General features: G+C 35.4%; 1 protein-coding gene across 8 annotated transcripts in view; it reads right to left on the bottom strand.

Moving 5' to 3' along the window:
* The window catches only part of LOC308176799 (uncharacterized protein), a 521,877-nt gene that overhangs the window by 475,366 nt on the left and 30,854 nt on the right, over positions 1-15,657 (bottom strand). For 7 of the 8 annotated variants that reach the window (XR_013938632.1, XR_013938633.1, XR_013938634.1 and 4 more), the window contains exons 2-3: positions 11,590-11,783; positions 3,180-3,277 (exon numbers count right to left, since the gene is read on the bottom strand). The gene's annotated coding sequence lies outside the window, so the exon portion shown is untranslated. Of the gene's footprint in view, positions 1-1,332; positions 2,532-3,179; positions 3,278-11,589; positions 11,784-15,657 lie in introns of those variants that run through there. The other variant, XR_013938639.1, reaches the window with a different exon arrangement.

The following is a 15,657-nucleotide window of genomic DNA, read 5'->3' as shown; positions in this document are numbered from 1 at the left end:
TCATGATGTCATGACTAATTATAATGCTTAATAGGCCATCTCAGGTAGAATTCCAAGAATACGTTCACAAAACTGTGTTTAATGTGTGAAGAGGGAAATGTTAATGGAGAGATGAAGACAAAGTATGAATCAAAAATGGAGACTGAAGACAGGAGATTCAGAGATAAAGAAGTATCTGAAGAGAACAGATGTTGTCAACTGACTTCTCATTCAAATGGCTCAGCTGCCCTTTCATTAGTAATTAGAGCAGTTTCCTTTATCATATGCTTATTCAGATGAAGAAATTGATCTGTGTTTCCTGTATTTTTTAAATAACCTAGTCATGAATGTGGTCAAAAGTGCGCCTGCCTAGTCCAAACGGATCCATCTAGACCCACTTCTAAGGACTATGGAGGTGTTTTTTTTTTTTCCTCATCACAACCCCAAGGTAAGAAACCAATACTTTTGCAGTAAATTTTGTGGAAAGTTTGTCATATTATTAGATATACACACCAACACCAGGACAGATATTTTCTTCAGGAATTTACAAGAGAAACCTAATTTGTAACTTGTGTATTGCATCATTAATAACATGAACTTCAGTATTTTGTATGGCAGACAACTGCTTAGTGATATTATTGCTCATAATTTTGTGTCTGTCTCTCAATCTGTCTTTATCATGAGATTAAGTAAACTAGGCAAATCGGCACATTCTGAGGACATGTGCATTTCTGCATGTATTCACATCTGCCCACCTGTGCCTCTGAAATCTCTGAATTTATCTGCCAAGTTCAATCAACAATAACTGCACTGGCATCTCAAAGTTAATTACATTCTTAGATGCATTATTAAAGCCTGCAATATGAATCCAACTCTCATCATATACCAGAGAAAGAGTTATGAACATCCCAAGCACAAGAAAAACTTTAATCTGCATTTGCAGATTTACCTTTTTAGATAAGAGAATCTAACCATGGATTGGAAACAAGTCTAATTACTCCCACTGCTTTCATAATTAACTGCTTGTGAAAAAGGTAATGAGGTTTATTTTTTATTCTAACGCACAACAGGAATGTCAGAACACTAATATAGTCTGAAAAGCACTGGATTTTTTTTTTTTTTTTAAGCCTTGCAAATCTGAAATCAGTTGGTTTTTAGATGTCTGGAAACGAGTGCTTAACAGCAAGCACTATGAATTCATAGTTATTGCTGAAACTTGTGATCTACATTCTTAAATTCTTCCAGTATTTGCACATTTAAACTTCCTCTTACTAGAAATGGCAAATAAGAAACTATACATGTCCAAGGTTGTCTTTATCGTTAATAAAAATGAAAACAAAATAGTTTAAAAACAAATCAACAAAAAACAACTAAACCCTTGGATAAGCAATGGAAATAGGAAAAGGCTAAAATAAGCCAGAGACCTTTAATGAGAGAATTAAGAGCGTCAAGGAAAAATGAACTGTCAAAATAGCCAAGAAAAATATTCAACTTTCCCTTTAATTTTTTTCTAGATTTGTAATTGGAAAGCACTTTTCCACACTGAACAATTTGTATTCAAAATTTACTTTCAAAAAATATGTGTTATTTCAATTAGGAAAGCTACAGTTAAAGGCAAAACAACTTAAGACTACCAAAGGATAGAAAGTGACAGAGTAAATGCAACAAAAATTTTTGTAATAAAATTTTGGTGAAGTCTTATCCTTCCCTCAAGCACCACAGATTAAGAATAACCATTACTCTGCATTTTGATAGAAGCAGCCATCATTAATCGACTATTAATTTTCTTTTTCAGCAATAATGAATCAAGAGAATCTGATTAAGAGAACCTTTTCATATGCTTCCAGTGGTAAGACTTATTGTACAGAACTGTCCAATGACATAACACCCAGAACTGCCAAACTCTCCTTACACATCTCTCAGTGTACTACTCAAATCATATATGTCCTAAATGAACCATCCTTATGCTACCTGTAGTTTTAGATTTAGGCATCTGATCACAAAGGGGCTTTAAGAAGTTACCTCCTTCTGAAATATTACTGTGTTTTATGAGGTCTCTCACATCATTCTAGAGTTTGATCAACTTCCTATTAACTTAAGAAGGAACTGATAAGGCTTGCATCTGTACACGTGTTCTCTGAGTATGTGACAGAATTTTGTCTTTAGTTTTAGAAAGCTTAAAAGAGTAAAATTATTTGATAGCTTCAGCTGTCAAGCTTAATAAAAACACACTTAAATGAAAACAAGAGTCTCTGGTGTTTGTATTTTATTTGAACTAGCTCTCTTTCATCAGCAAAGCTAAAACTAAGGGAATGCTGCTGTTCAACTAGAATTCCAGTTTATGTATAAATAGCCTTAGCAGCTCCTAGCAGAGGTGACATTGCCAGAAGAGCTGTGTCATGCTGTTCACATTGTACCTGCACAATCTTGTCAATGTGTGATTGATTCACAGCAAAACTGAGAAATCTAAGAGCACTTTGGTTTAAATCTGCTGTTTCTGCCTTCGGCTTCTACATCAGGATGATTCATTTTCTGAATAGCAATTCTGCTTCCTGAACAAAAAAAAAATACCACTTTTTCCAGCACTAACTACAGATATAGTCATTAAAATTTTGTCAATTGTTACTTTGTATTATATTAATTCCTTAAAGTCTATAATTTCTGTCATCTTTAAACAGATGTTAAATGTAGGGGTTTAAAGAAAGGCTGCTCTATTTTTTGTTTTCCCTTTTTATAGGGAGACTCTGGACGTCTAAACCAACCTCCAACTAATCCCTTTACAATTACAGAAGTTTATGAAATATCAGAATCAAGTATTATTGAACATGCGCCGATATAACAGAAATTAGTCAAAGAAACATTTCTATCAACATGTTTCAGCTATGGGGTAATTAATCAAAACGCCACAATGTCAACAAAATGTAAGTCCATACTCAAAGATATATGGCGAGGTCACTGAAGACAAACATCGAGATCTTAAAGTAGCTTAAATTTTAACTAGCAATTATGATCAGTCCAGGACCACAAAGACTTACAGAGCTTTTGGTTCTAAAAGAATTGCTCAGTAATAGCAGTGCGAATCTATACAATTTACTAACTGTGTTCAGTTAATCTGGGTTCACACACATTTAACAAGCCAAAATATTGACTAGGTTTGAACAGAATTATCCAGGAGAAATATAATATAGAGTCACACTTACAAGAAAGGAGTTCCTGTCTTGTCTAGTTTCTTCAGTAAAATTGCTTGTTCAGGATTTTGTGTGGCCAGTTCTTCTCCCCACTCAGTTCACTTATAATTCTAGAATAAATTAAAATATAAGATACTACATCAAGGGGTTAAAAAACACATGGAGAAGAATAAAACAAAACAAAATAATAAAAAGTGGGTACTGAAAAACATAGTGCAATAGAGACTAATATCTTTGTTTTAGTCTCTTTTACTACAGGGTAAGTTATTTAAATTTACCAACCAGAGATATAAACAGTGTTAGTATATGCGCGTATTTTCAAAATGAGTGTGTAGAACCTCATATGACTTCTCCTAAAAAGAAACTAACCTATATTTCCCTTTACGATCTAGATAAAAACTCCTATTAAGCTTTAAAATTGTTTCCAGAGTACATTTAGCTTTCCCAGCCTCTGAAACATAACACATTCTTTAAAGGGCAATTATTGGAATTCACATTCTCAACGCTATCCATAAGAATGATCACAATGCCCGAATATCTTCTAAGTTTTCCTTTAAAAAGGAAAAAATCCTTGCAGTAAATCACATTTCAGTTAGCTGAAAACAGTTAAACTAATATTTTTGTATGAATATTGAAAGGTAAATGTCCAGAGGAACAGCTATACTAAAAGTTAGGGCCTGTGAATAGGTACAGTGTACTTTCAGAAGACTTTATAATGTAAGTATCTCTTGACATTTTCATTGTTAGAATAAATGACTACAAGACAAGGGCTTTTGAGAGGCTGCTGATTAAACTGCCCTTTATTGTTAAAAGCATAATTAAGTAATACTTGAATTTACAATTCTCTTCAGGGAGTCCCCACTCCTAAAGAAATTACAAAATGGTTCAGCCTCAAAGTCATCTAGTTAATAATACTTTTTAATTATCACAGCTAGCCTGTGTAGCATTCACATTTGCAAGGTTTCACTTTATTTAAAGAAATTAAAGTGCAAATCAAATCATCAAACTCTCCTGTTATGCATTGTCCAAAGTCTTTTAAACAAAATATAATTTTAAAACAGCGTGGAGTTATAAATAGCCTGCTGTTTGGAATAGTCTGTCAGTCTGTTCCCAATTATATACGTTTGGCTAACAGCTCTCTAATTAGCACTCACTTCTCATTCTGCAGCTCCTAAAACGTTTACATTTGAAGTCACAAATTACTGTCTAATTATGTCAGCTACCTTGTTTTACATAAAATATAAATATCTGTCCATGCTACAAAAGCAAAAGATGCTGTCATCACTGGGTTTCTAGAAGATATCCCATTGATACCTCAAGCCTTAGAAAATAGCATTTAATTAAAACACTTAAAAAAAAAAAAAAAACAGTAGCAACTTTACTGCATCAAATAAAAACATTTTCAGTAAGAGAGACCATTGTTTCTGAAATTTATTTTACTTGGTAAACCAAAGTGGAATGACCTGCTCCCTTAACTCTGTTGAACCTCTCCTTTCAAAATGTGCATGTTGTCACATTTCCATCTACAACCCCTTGGAATTTGCCACGAAGGAATGCTGATGAGCAGTGAGAGATGCAAAATGAAGTGAAGGCTGGCAAAGAGCTGGACGAAGGTAAAGTGGAACACTTCAAGGGCTGTGTGCAGAGCCCAGCAGCTGCCCCATGCCAGAAAAGAGCCAGCTCCAGCTGCTTCAAAAGAGACCTGCCGCTGGCCAGAGCTAAGCCAGTGACACTGCTTGGGCCTGTGGGAGAGCAGATTGAAAGAAGGGAGAACAAAACTGCTGTGCTACAGCAGCTGGGAGAGGAGTGAGAAAATGAGAACTGCCTGTTAACTGAATAACACTGCCTGTTAACACTTCCTAGAATAAGATGCTATTTCAGACACTTTCAGTGACAGAACCCCAGTATTTTTGGTAAGAGATGCATTAAAGATACATGAATATTCCCATCCCAAGTCCTTAGGGGCCGGCACTGAAAAGTTAAGAAGCCACCCAGACTTGTTCTGCATTTTCTTTACAAAATAGTTGACCTCTGCTTGTGAATTATTCTCCCTCTCTCTCAAGAAGAAAAAAAACTACCACCAACAACAAAAATAATAATACAAAAAGCAACCACCACACAAACATGAAATAGAAGTTCCAATTTCCTCCAGGCCCTAAACTATTTCTTCTATATATTCTCGCATCCTTAATTATTAATTTGCTCTCTCATCTGACCTGTTTCGTGAGCTCTCCTCACAAGTACTAATGTATTTTTCAGGTTGCAATTTCTAACTTACAGATGATCCTTCACTATATTAAAAATCTACTCCCTAAACACTTCCCTATCACTAAGAAAATTAGCTGTCACAGATAATTAGGTTAATTTAGCTTTATGTTCAATGAAATGTGTACATTATTAATGAAAGCAAACATATGGAGCAGGTGACCTTGCTTCTGCCAAAGAGTGTACTTCATACATTCAGCACTTGGTAGGCATGGCCTTTACATACAGCTAATTGGCCAACTCAATTACACTGAATGATGGAACATTTCTGTTGATGCCAAACTTATTAGGGCCAAAAATGTTCCCAGAGGAAACATTACCAAAGCCACAAAATTTATATTAGATACTAAAAACTTTATAAAACAAAGATTATATTGCAATTAATGCAGCACTAAATTTAAAGGACATTAATCCTCTTTTTTAAAAGAATATTGCCATAGCTGTTTTCCAGAACCTGAAATTCCATGAGCAAATCAGAGTGATACAAAACCAGAACACTGACATTTCAGGCTCAGACCCACCAATATGGGGCTTCAACCAATCACCAAAGGGAAAAAAAATGCACTTCCACTTCTTGTTCATCCATCGCTTTTAATTTGCACATGTCACTGAGGTCCCACTAGTTGTATCACACCTCATTGGAAACTCAAAATACCCACTTCCTCAGCTCAATGACTGCTGAGGATGCTCTGTGAGTTTAGCAGCTAAGGATTTCCTGCAATAACCTCTGAGAAGCTTAAAGTATAAGAGCCTCCCACCCTGTGACTCAATACTTTCTACAGAAACTCAACAATCACCTGCTACACATTCATAAGGACTAATTAGAATCTACTCAACAGATCAAGTATACTGGTACTTCCCAGCAACACATTTTAATTTTGTTTCAGCCCCGCCTCTTCATAACATAAATACATTATTAGCATTGTGTTTCCTAAATTTGTAGGGAAGCTGACACAATTATGAAATTTTAAAACCATGATCTCGTTAATTTTTTTTTCTTCCTGCTTTGCACTTGTGACTGTCAATTCTCCCTGCTCTTGTGCTATGTCTCAGTGACACATGTATGTGCCACATCAAGGAGGCAGTCTTAGAACTTCAAAGTCATAAAAGAATTGAAATATAAGCAGTTTCTCTGATGCTCGTTAACACAGAGGTGCCTATCTGGAGTGAACAGGGTACATGCACAGGCTTTGCACAAAGCCTCCAGAGTCACAAGCAAACACTGCAGATATCCTTAGAGAGATTCCCAGTGAATCTTTAGACAATACTGTGGTTAGTGCTGTTGCTGTTAAAAGCCATTTTAACCACCATTATTGTTTCTATGATGAAAAGTTTTGTTTTGATAACTGTGTTCCATAGTCAGTATGTGGCAAGTAAAATTTGCAAGCTTACATGTATTTTCATTTTAATGAAGAGTCATTCCAATTTGCATTCAAATTGATTTTTTTGGTAAATATTTTATTTTAGATTAACTCTGAATAATTTTTAATCTCATTACTATCAACAGAATTCAATACTTGAGGGAGGAAAATTATGCGCTTCATCTGGCTAAAAAGAAAACTTCGTTTGGTTTACGGTTTATTAAATTTTACTTGAATCCAGAGCAATCACAGCTGAATTCAATGAATTGTTAATTCCCAGCATTAGAGGCCTGCAAGTTGATGGAAGAAGATGAAATATATTAGTATTTAGTGAAACTTCACTTTTTTTTTGCCACCTAAAAAATTCTTTAGCTACCTGCCTGAGTACCTCTTATCTTCTGGTTGAAAACTATTTATTTGTAAAGCGAGACACTTCGCTGTTGCAACTAATGTGTCTAAGGCGAGGCCGATCAGAAAGAACTGCCAGCTCCACACTGGAGAAATCTCAGGGCTAATGTGAGCTGACTTGCATGCGTTAAATGTTTGTTTTTCTGGGTTCACTAACTTTATAATGCAGCTCCAGTTCACACTTGGCTCCTTATACCACCAAAAGACAATTTGTTAAAGATCTCTAGGCTGTGTGGATTCTCAACACATCTCCTTCAACTTTTTAAGCGTAAATAGAAAAATGGAACGCTGCTTCTTCAATATTTTTACTCCAATTACAAGTTTTCCTATGAGAGACAGGCATGTTGAACTTTTTAACATTAGATTGGTTTTATGCTTCGTCTCATTAGAATTCTATAATGCAATATTGGCTTTGATGTGTTCAGTTGGACCTGAAGGAAAAGAAACAAAAACAAAAGATCATGCTAACTAAGGAGCTGCATTCGTACTGAGAACGTGACACTCGCAGTAGCTTTGGTTACCATGAACTGTTAGTACTTTAGATAAATTCATTTCAGTTACAATTAGCTCCTTATTTTCTGCTTTAATTAGAAATTTTAAACTATTTTCTTGTTTTTATTTTGCAACCTGAAGCAATTTATATCTGCTTTCTTGATTGACACTTCAGTGTGAAGCAGGGAAAAAATCAGAGAAGGATGTGTTAGAGCACTATGAAATCAACATTTAACTAATGATCATGGATGACGGACCTTAAGCATTTCCTTTTGCTATGGGCAGCGCAGAATTTTTTCTTAACTCTCACTTTTCAATGAGATTTGTATTTCATATAAACCATTGTTTGCCTTTTTTGTTTTTGTTTTAAATGGTGAAAAAACTGCTAATGGTTTTCGTCAGAGCCTGCTTAGCAATATTGAGACAAGATCATGTCAAACCATTCTTCCCAGTCCCATATGTCTACAAAAATGAAAGTTCTACAATACTTTGGTCACATGAATTATTCTCTATAGATTCTCTATAATTCCAACTGCAACTATTACTACAGAAAACCTAATTAGTAATTTTTTTAATATATTTAACCACACAGACTTACACTGTAACCTCTTAAGAAACTAACAATAAGCAAGCTTTACCTTCTCTTTGTTAAACAAAAAGAACAGTTTAACATAATAGATTTAAATGTGTTCAGATTTATGTTGAAAGGGACCGTCAAGGTGGCATTATTACATTCTGTGGCTGAAGAGTCCTAGTCTGAGTAGTTATTCTTTGTAAATTTCTATTCAGCTTCATTTCAGACTCTTGCCTAACCTATGAACCATTGTGCTGGGCAGATTTCCTAAAATCAGGAAAAATCCAGTGTACATAGCAAAAGACTCCAAGAGACCTCAATGAAGGTGCTAGTTAATGAGAGTGAGTGTACAGAGGGTCATTAAAACTCTTCTCTCTCTGGTTCACAGCTGGTGAACAGGCTGTGGAAAAGGAAGGGTTTGCAAGAAATGCCACTGTGTTGTTTTCTAACGATCATGGAAAGCTAGTGATCGGAGGCCACTTTTTGTAAACAGAACTGGCACTGGGACATGAATCAAACAGTGGGTGAAAGCACCTGATGCCCATGTTCCTATGATTGGTGCAGGTGCAAGTGTATATACGGAATCCACTTGTGTTCCATCTTCGCAGACTCCTTGTAGAATCACTTGTGGTGGTAGGACTTTGTCCAATACAACATCCAAAAAATTTCTTCGTATTTAATCATTTAATTTGCCTCAAGGGGTACAATAAATATTGCCCAACATGAGCTACTGTTCCTTAGTTTCAAAGTACATAAACAAGGAAAATCACTTTCACAAGGAAGTTGGCTTTAAGGAGGAATGAAATTTTGCCTAGAAAAAATCACATGTACATAGATACTAACTTACCTGCTATACATCATAAGTCACGTAAGGGAAATAATGGTGGACTGTGAAAGAGTCTGACTTGGAATATCTAGAATTAGAATCCTACTCCATTAAAACTGTTTGCCTTTCCTCTGGCACCTCACTGTGCTTCATCTGTTACTTTAGAAGTATGGATTACTTCCCTCACAACATGCAGAAGAGGGAAAATAAATTAATAAAATAAATAAATAGTCTTGTGGAACTATAGTATTGGAACCCAGAATTCTCTAAAAAAAAATTAAGTAGATTAGGAAAAAAAATCATGGAACCTGTTAAAATACTTAAGACCATGATAGGTTTCTGTTCAACTTTTAGTCTGAAATCAAGTATTTTCTAGGGTGTTTCAAGTGTCAGTATGCTATAGCTAAAGTTCAGCTAAATATAGCTTACAAAATTTTCATAGAAAATAATTTCTTGTTTCTCAAAGGAGCCTGTTTCTTCAGTATTTCAGAAATTACTATCATCACTTGTCATTAGCTACACAGATAAAGGCAGGTATCTGCTTTGTCATGTTACAATTTGCAGATTCCCTTAAATCCTTGCATGGCAGCATTTCATTTCAGTGCTGTCATATTTTTCTAACAGCTCATCAGCTTTGCTAAAAATGAAGGTTTTTAATCTTTCCATAACTTATCTTCGATAATTCTTTTTAAGTTAGCTCTGACTTCTACATATTATGCTCTGGTTGAGCTACGCTTATTCCTGTACAGAAGCAAAAATCTCTCAGCCTCAGCTAAATGCTTACAATTTACTGTTCAGTGACAGCTGGAAACACTACAATCCCTCCAGGCACTTCATTCTGTTCTCTTTATTTCATAGAGAATTTGGAGGTAAAACAGCACTATTTTTGACTTCTCTGTCTCTTGAAAATTTTAAGACAAGATTAGGTACCACCCTAAAAATATTAGCAACCTCAAAGAAAATTTAGGGGTCTGGGGTTTGGTCCTATACAGCTCAAGTCAATGGGATTTTTCTCAACTTAACTTAGGGTCTAGTATTTAGACCCTTGATGAACTAGTGAATGTTGTTGTGGCACGTATTCTGCAGAGACTAATTTGATAACAAAATAGTTCCTTTAAGGATTAAGATTTATAATTATAAACAAACAGCATGACATCTACTGAAATGTCTGAATAAAAGAAATACTGTAATTCACATCTTTAGTGAAAAATGTGTGCAAGCCAGGGTTTCTAGAGAGACAAAGTATCTTTTACTAGACCCCCATGACAAGTCTTGAGAAATCACAATTTAAGTATTTTTCTTTTTCATGACATCAACTTTTGCACCCTAGAAGATAATAGGATTCCTGACAATTTCAGTTCCAACACAGTGGTAAATCGGTATATTTTCTGGAAATTTAAACAGATCCAGATCACATTGCCCTAAATTCTACAGCAATCACTAAAATCCAAACCCCAATAGCAAATCAATTTATATGACTGAATTTAGAGTGGTAAGCCTCCCTGTCATAGTTTTCTGATCCAAAGCTAGTTATGCTTTAAAAAGTTGAAACCATATTTCCAGGACGTCTTTTATAAAATGCTGTATACACTGTAAGCTTACAAAAATTGACCTTATCCACCCTGTGTCCTTATTCTCTCTCTCTCTCTTTTTTTTTTCCCTGAATGTAATTGTTTCACGTAACTGCATGAAAAGAATTCTTTGAATCTGAATTTAACTAAATAGCATCTTCCAAATCTTCCAAAAGCACTATAGGAACCAGCAAGTCTACCAGCAACAGCAGAAGCAATTTTTTTTCTCATTTCAGAAGCATGATAGAACAATGCCACAGTTGTAAAACCTAAACCATTAAACTGATATTTATATTAATGCATTTGAAGATTCTGGATATAATGAATGTTTTGTTCCTTAAGGCCTCTGATAACATAACTACATGTTTTATACAGAGGTTAAGAGTGTTATAAGGTTTTCTTTTAACACAGCAGTGTATAAGGATATAAATATGCAGAAATGAGAAAGTATGTTGCATATGAACATGAATCAACTTTCTTATGTTTACTGATTCAAGCTATTTCCAGTCAGTTAGTGACTTACAGAAATAAAAAGAGCTAAGAGTCCAGATATGCCTGATTAGGGTCAGGCTCCTGTTGTGTTGTAAAACAAAACCATAAATCCCTATCCTGAAAGCACCTCTTAAATACATTCATGAGATAACTGCTTTATCTAACAGGATTTACTCACACTTTCAGGAGAGAGGTTCCTATCCCCTCGTCTAATAGTTACTGTTGCAGAACGGTAACCACATTCTGGAAAGGCAACTGAACCGCAGAGCTCATTCTCTCATGTGAGAGTAGACAATGTAGCTCCCTCAGGTCTCTTGAAGAACATACAACACCACCATTTCAGACTTGCAAAGTTTGTTACATATTATACATGCATCAGACAAAATAAATACATAAATGACACTTTTCTGAGAAACCTGTGAAGTTTTCTTACCTGCTCCTCCAGCCACACAGCACTTCTAAATGAGAGGCTGTAAGTCGCATAAGGGACAGGAAGAAGCGTAGCTTCATCCTCAAAAGCGGCATGTTCTCCCTTCTCTTTTTGCTGATTTTGACTGAATAGTCTGCTCCACCTCAAGGACAACTACCACTTCTTGCATAATCCAGAATGAATGGTCTTCCTTCTTCCTAAACAGAAAAAAAAACCAAAAGTTTTGGCTTACTACTTCGGTATAAAAGGCTATGCACTATGCTCATCATGCTGTGTTAGCTACCAGTGCAAATCATCCAATGCAGAGTTAAGACGGGGAAAAGATAAGACACTGGTCCTTCTCAGGAATGCCCCCCCAAGTTTACAGTTAGCAACTCCAAAAAGGGACACATAGCATAATTATGATTAGTGCAAGGCGTACATAACAAATTACATGAGTATACATTGCAGTTTTTTTTCAGAAAATAGCATTCTAAAAATACTCATTAGAGCTGCACAGCTGCTGTCAACCTAAGCTAAATCTGTATATAACTTTCTAAGTGAGGTAGCATCAGTTTCAATCCCCCATATTCATCCAATTCACCTACATTCACAGAAGAGCACTAATCCCTAGTTCCAACTTAAAGGCCACAAGCTATTTCCACATTAGTCAGAACTGCCCAACACCACAAACAATGACTGAACCAGGGAGCATTAACTAAGTAATCTCAGACAGCACGTTTCATCTCTTGTGAAACCAAGAATTCATTTGTGAATCCTCTGGCATAACTTTTCTTGGGGATGACATGGGTCCTGCTAGTTCTACTCTGTGCACGCAGACTGGATTGTGAATTTATTGCAGTATCTGGTTTCAGATAAGGGGGACTGTGAAATGTTCTACAGGAAGTCTCACAGACCATCAGTAAAAAGAAAAAAAAAAAAGTTTTTTCCTGCAGACCAATTACTTTTAGTCAGCCTATTACTGACACAGCCTTCAGTCTCAATACTGTTCTCAGGATATTAAAATTAAATTAAAACTGCCACAGTCTTCTCAGAACACCAAACTGGTTCTCAGTATATCTACAGTAGGAAAACTAGATCTGGTTACAGCCCATTCCAGTGCCAACTTAACTTGGTTCCCATGGCGAACACAGAAGCTGTGACATGGGCTTTCATGTGTGCCAGCAACCAGCCATGCCCCTCGAGACACTGGTCACTAATTCAAGCCAGAGGCACACCATGCCTGTGAGCTCCTGCTTTATCCTGCCCCATTTATTATTATTATTACTGATTATTTTTTATTTTTTTTACTTTAAGCAGAATGAAGAAAATGAAGAAAGCAATAGTAGATTTCTTAAGAAATCACCTGGCAGCAAGAGTTAGGAGCACATCAATATTCAGCCAGCCACATAGCGTGTAAGTTCTAACAATACTGACAAAGTACACGTAAAGGAACAAATACATATAAAAAAGCAGGGAGAAGTAAAACGATTTGACGCTTAAGTCACAATGTCACAAATTCATTGCTCTTTCTGCTCTCAGAGTGCAGAATTAAACTATTTTTGTTACCTAACCAAACAAAAGAGAAACAAAGCAGTTGCGAACATCCCACTCAGAGCTGCTTGAAAGTGCCACAAATGAAGAGCTTTTCCATCCCACCTGTGTTTTAAAGAATTCTGCCCCCTGTTTTTGCAGTGACCCTGTAGGCTCTCTCATATTTTTACCTTATGTTTATTTCTAATAAATATTGGACTCTGCCCTTCCTCTCCCTCTCCTCTCTCTCCCCTTTCTTTTTCTTACTGCAAACATTCGAACAATGTATGAAATTTCCCCCTCACTAAAAATACTTTAAAAAAAAAAATTTCTTACTAAGGTTTTCAATAAAAGCATTACAGAAATTCCAACAAAATATTTACAATATTGACTTTAATGCAAAAAAGCAGCCATTAAGATTTTAAAACAATTTCAAAATTCTATTTTTATAGAAAGCAAATTTTCCACCTCATACCACTAACGATCATCATGTGCCTACTACATACAAAATACAAGCACCATTATCTGTAATGTTTCTCTTGCTTTTGGTTCATTTTTTCTCATTTTATAATGTTTACTGTAGAACCTAAGGCTGCTTATTGTTGCTGGGAGTCTAAGCCAGAGCAGCGTTCCTTTGCTTTCATGAGACATAAAAAATATCATGTCATAATTACAAGCATATTTGTATCAAAACAAAATGTTGGGAGGAGGTAGGGAGGTGAAGGTATAATCTACTTTGCTTAGGAAGAGAAACAGTTCAAATGGCTTAGATGCTGTTTTCATTTTGTGAGCCAAAGGCTCATCAGATTTCCAGGACCTCTCTTCCTTAAGGGTTAACATTAATTCCTAATGCCTACTCCCCACTTACAACCTATTTCCTTGATTTTTGACCCTCAAATGACTTCTACCACAACCAATTACTTTTTTTTTTTTTTTTTCCCATGAACAGATGAAAACTTTGATGGAAAAAACAGCAGGAATGGATGAACTCTTACAAAATAAAAAGCCAGTGTTGCATGCTGTAGATGTACTCGGTGGTGGGGGGTGGGGAGTGGGGGGAGTGAAAGCAAACATTCTATGACACAGGGCTTTTCTGATCAAAAAGCTTTCTAATATTATCTCTAGAGGATTGGACCAATTTAAGAATTTAAGTCATCTTTTGACTGCCCATTTAATATTTTTGAAAGAAACATGTAGTCTATCAGCCTTCATATTGCTATAATTACATTCATACTCACACCCAAAAAGCCTATGAATAAATCTAGTAGAAAACAAGAATAAAAACTATTTATTTATTTTGCTGTATCTACTTTTATCCTATCCTTTCAAGTAATTTAAGTAAATGTATATTATTCAATTTTGAGAACACACTATTTAACATCACCACTCTGGGGAGCAAAGGATGATGAAAAAGGTTTTATTTCAGACATCTGATGGAAAATTTCAACATGAAGTCCCCCTGGAGAGTTCCATGTGAAAAAAATATTCTAGATTAAGGTAGGGAACACATTATTTTCCGGATTTTTAGAGTTTACCTCACAAAAGAAACCATAACAGAAAATCACATTCATTCTTTTGTTTACATTTTAATGAAAAAATAGTAGAGTTCTGTGTAGATCTGGTGACTCCAACAGGCAAGTTTTAAGTGTAGCATTGTTGGTTTTGTTTGTTTGTTTGTTTTGTTGTTATTTGTTTTCATTTTTGTGGTGGTGGTAATCTTTTTGTTTCGTTTTGTTCTGTTTTGTTGTTGGAGGGGTGCTTTCTGTTGCTTTAGAGGTTGTTTGGACAGGTGGGTTTTCTTGTTTAGAATGATCTAATTCATTTAATCGAGATACCACTGAGCAAAATAGATCTGTTCCAGGCTTTGTCCCAACTTGTTCAATGACCATCGCTATTTTATTCCACTTCAGTTTTCAAAGGAGAAAAACAATACTAGTGTTTATCTAGAAAAAAGCAAACAGCTCAATACCTCTGCAAACAGCCCTGTCAACATTTCAGTGAAGCAACATAATTTCCTGCTTTGTGATACCAGAAATAAAAATATTAGCAATATTTAGTAACTAATAAACTAAACACACTTCCAAACTGAGCAGAAGATAACACCATCACCTACAGTTGTTTAAGACTATGCCAGGAAAAAAATATACTCCTAAATTTATACAGAGTTTGCTCCAAATCTGTAATCCAGCTGTGAAACACACCACGTAATCTTTCTTAGTTATAAATTATTGAATAATAATTAAATGTAAGTTGCTGCAAGTATAATTGGACCATTAATTTGTAGTTTTTTCTCCTGCAGTTATTCAACTTCAGCTTTAGTGGAGGTCTCTGAACAGTTTCCTATTACCTTATAATGACATTTGGTAAATGCTTCTCTGCATCCAACAGATTGCTCTGCTTCAACATACTGTACTGCAAGAGGAGGAACTAACTGGAGAATCATCACCATGGACTAATTATTTATGGTTGGAAACGTCAAAGACCCTCATAACTTGCTGAAGCATAAAATTTGCCCTGCCTTTAATTTGTTATAGTCTAATGAGATTTCAAGTTATAACA

The sequence above is a fragment of the Anser brachyrhynchus genome (genome assembly GCF_964034855.1).
Source record: "Anser brachyrhynchus genome assembly, chromosome: 12".
NCBI lineage: Eukaryota > Metazoa > Chordata > Aves > Anseriformes > Anatidae > Anser > Anser brachyrhynchus.
This window is presented reverse-complemented; position numbering and strand designations above follow the sequence as displayed.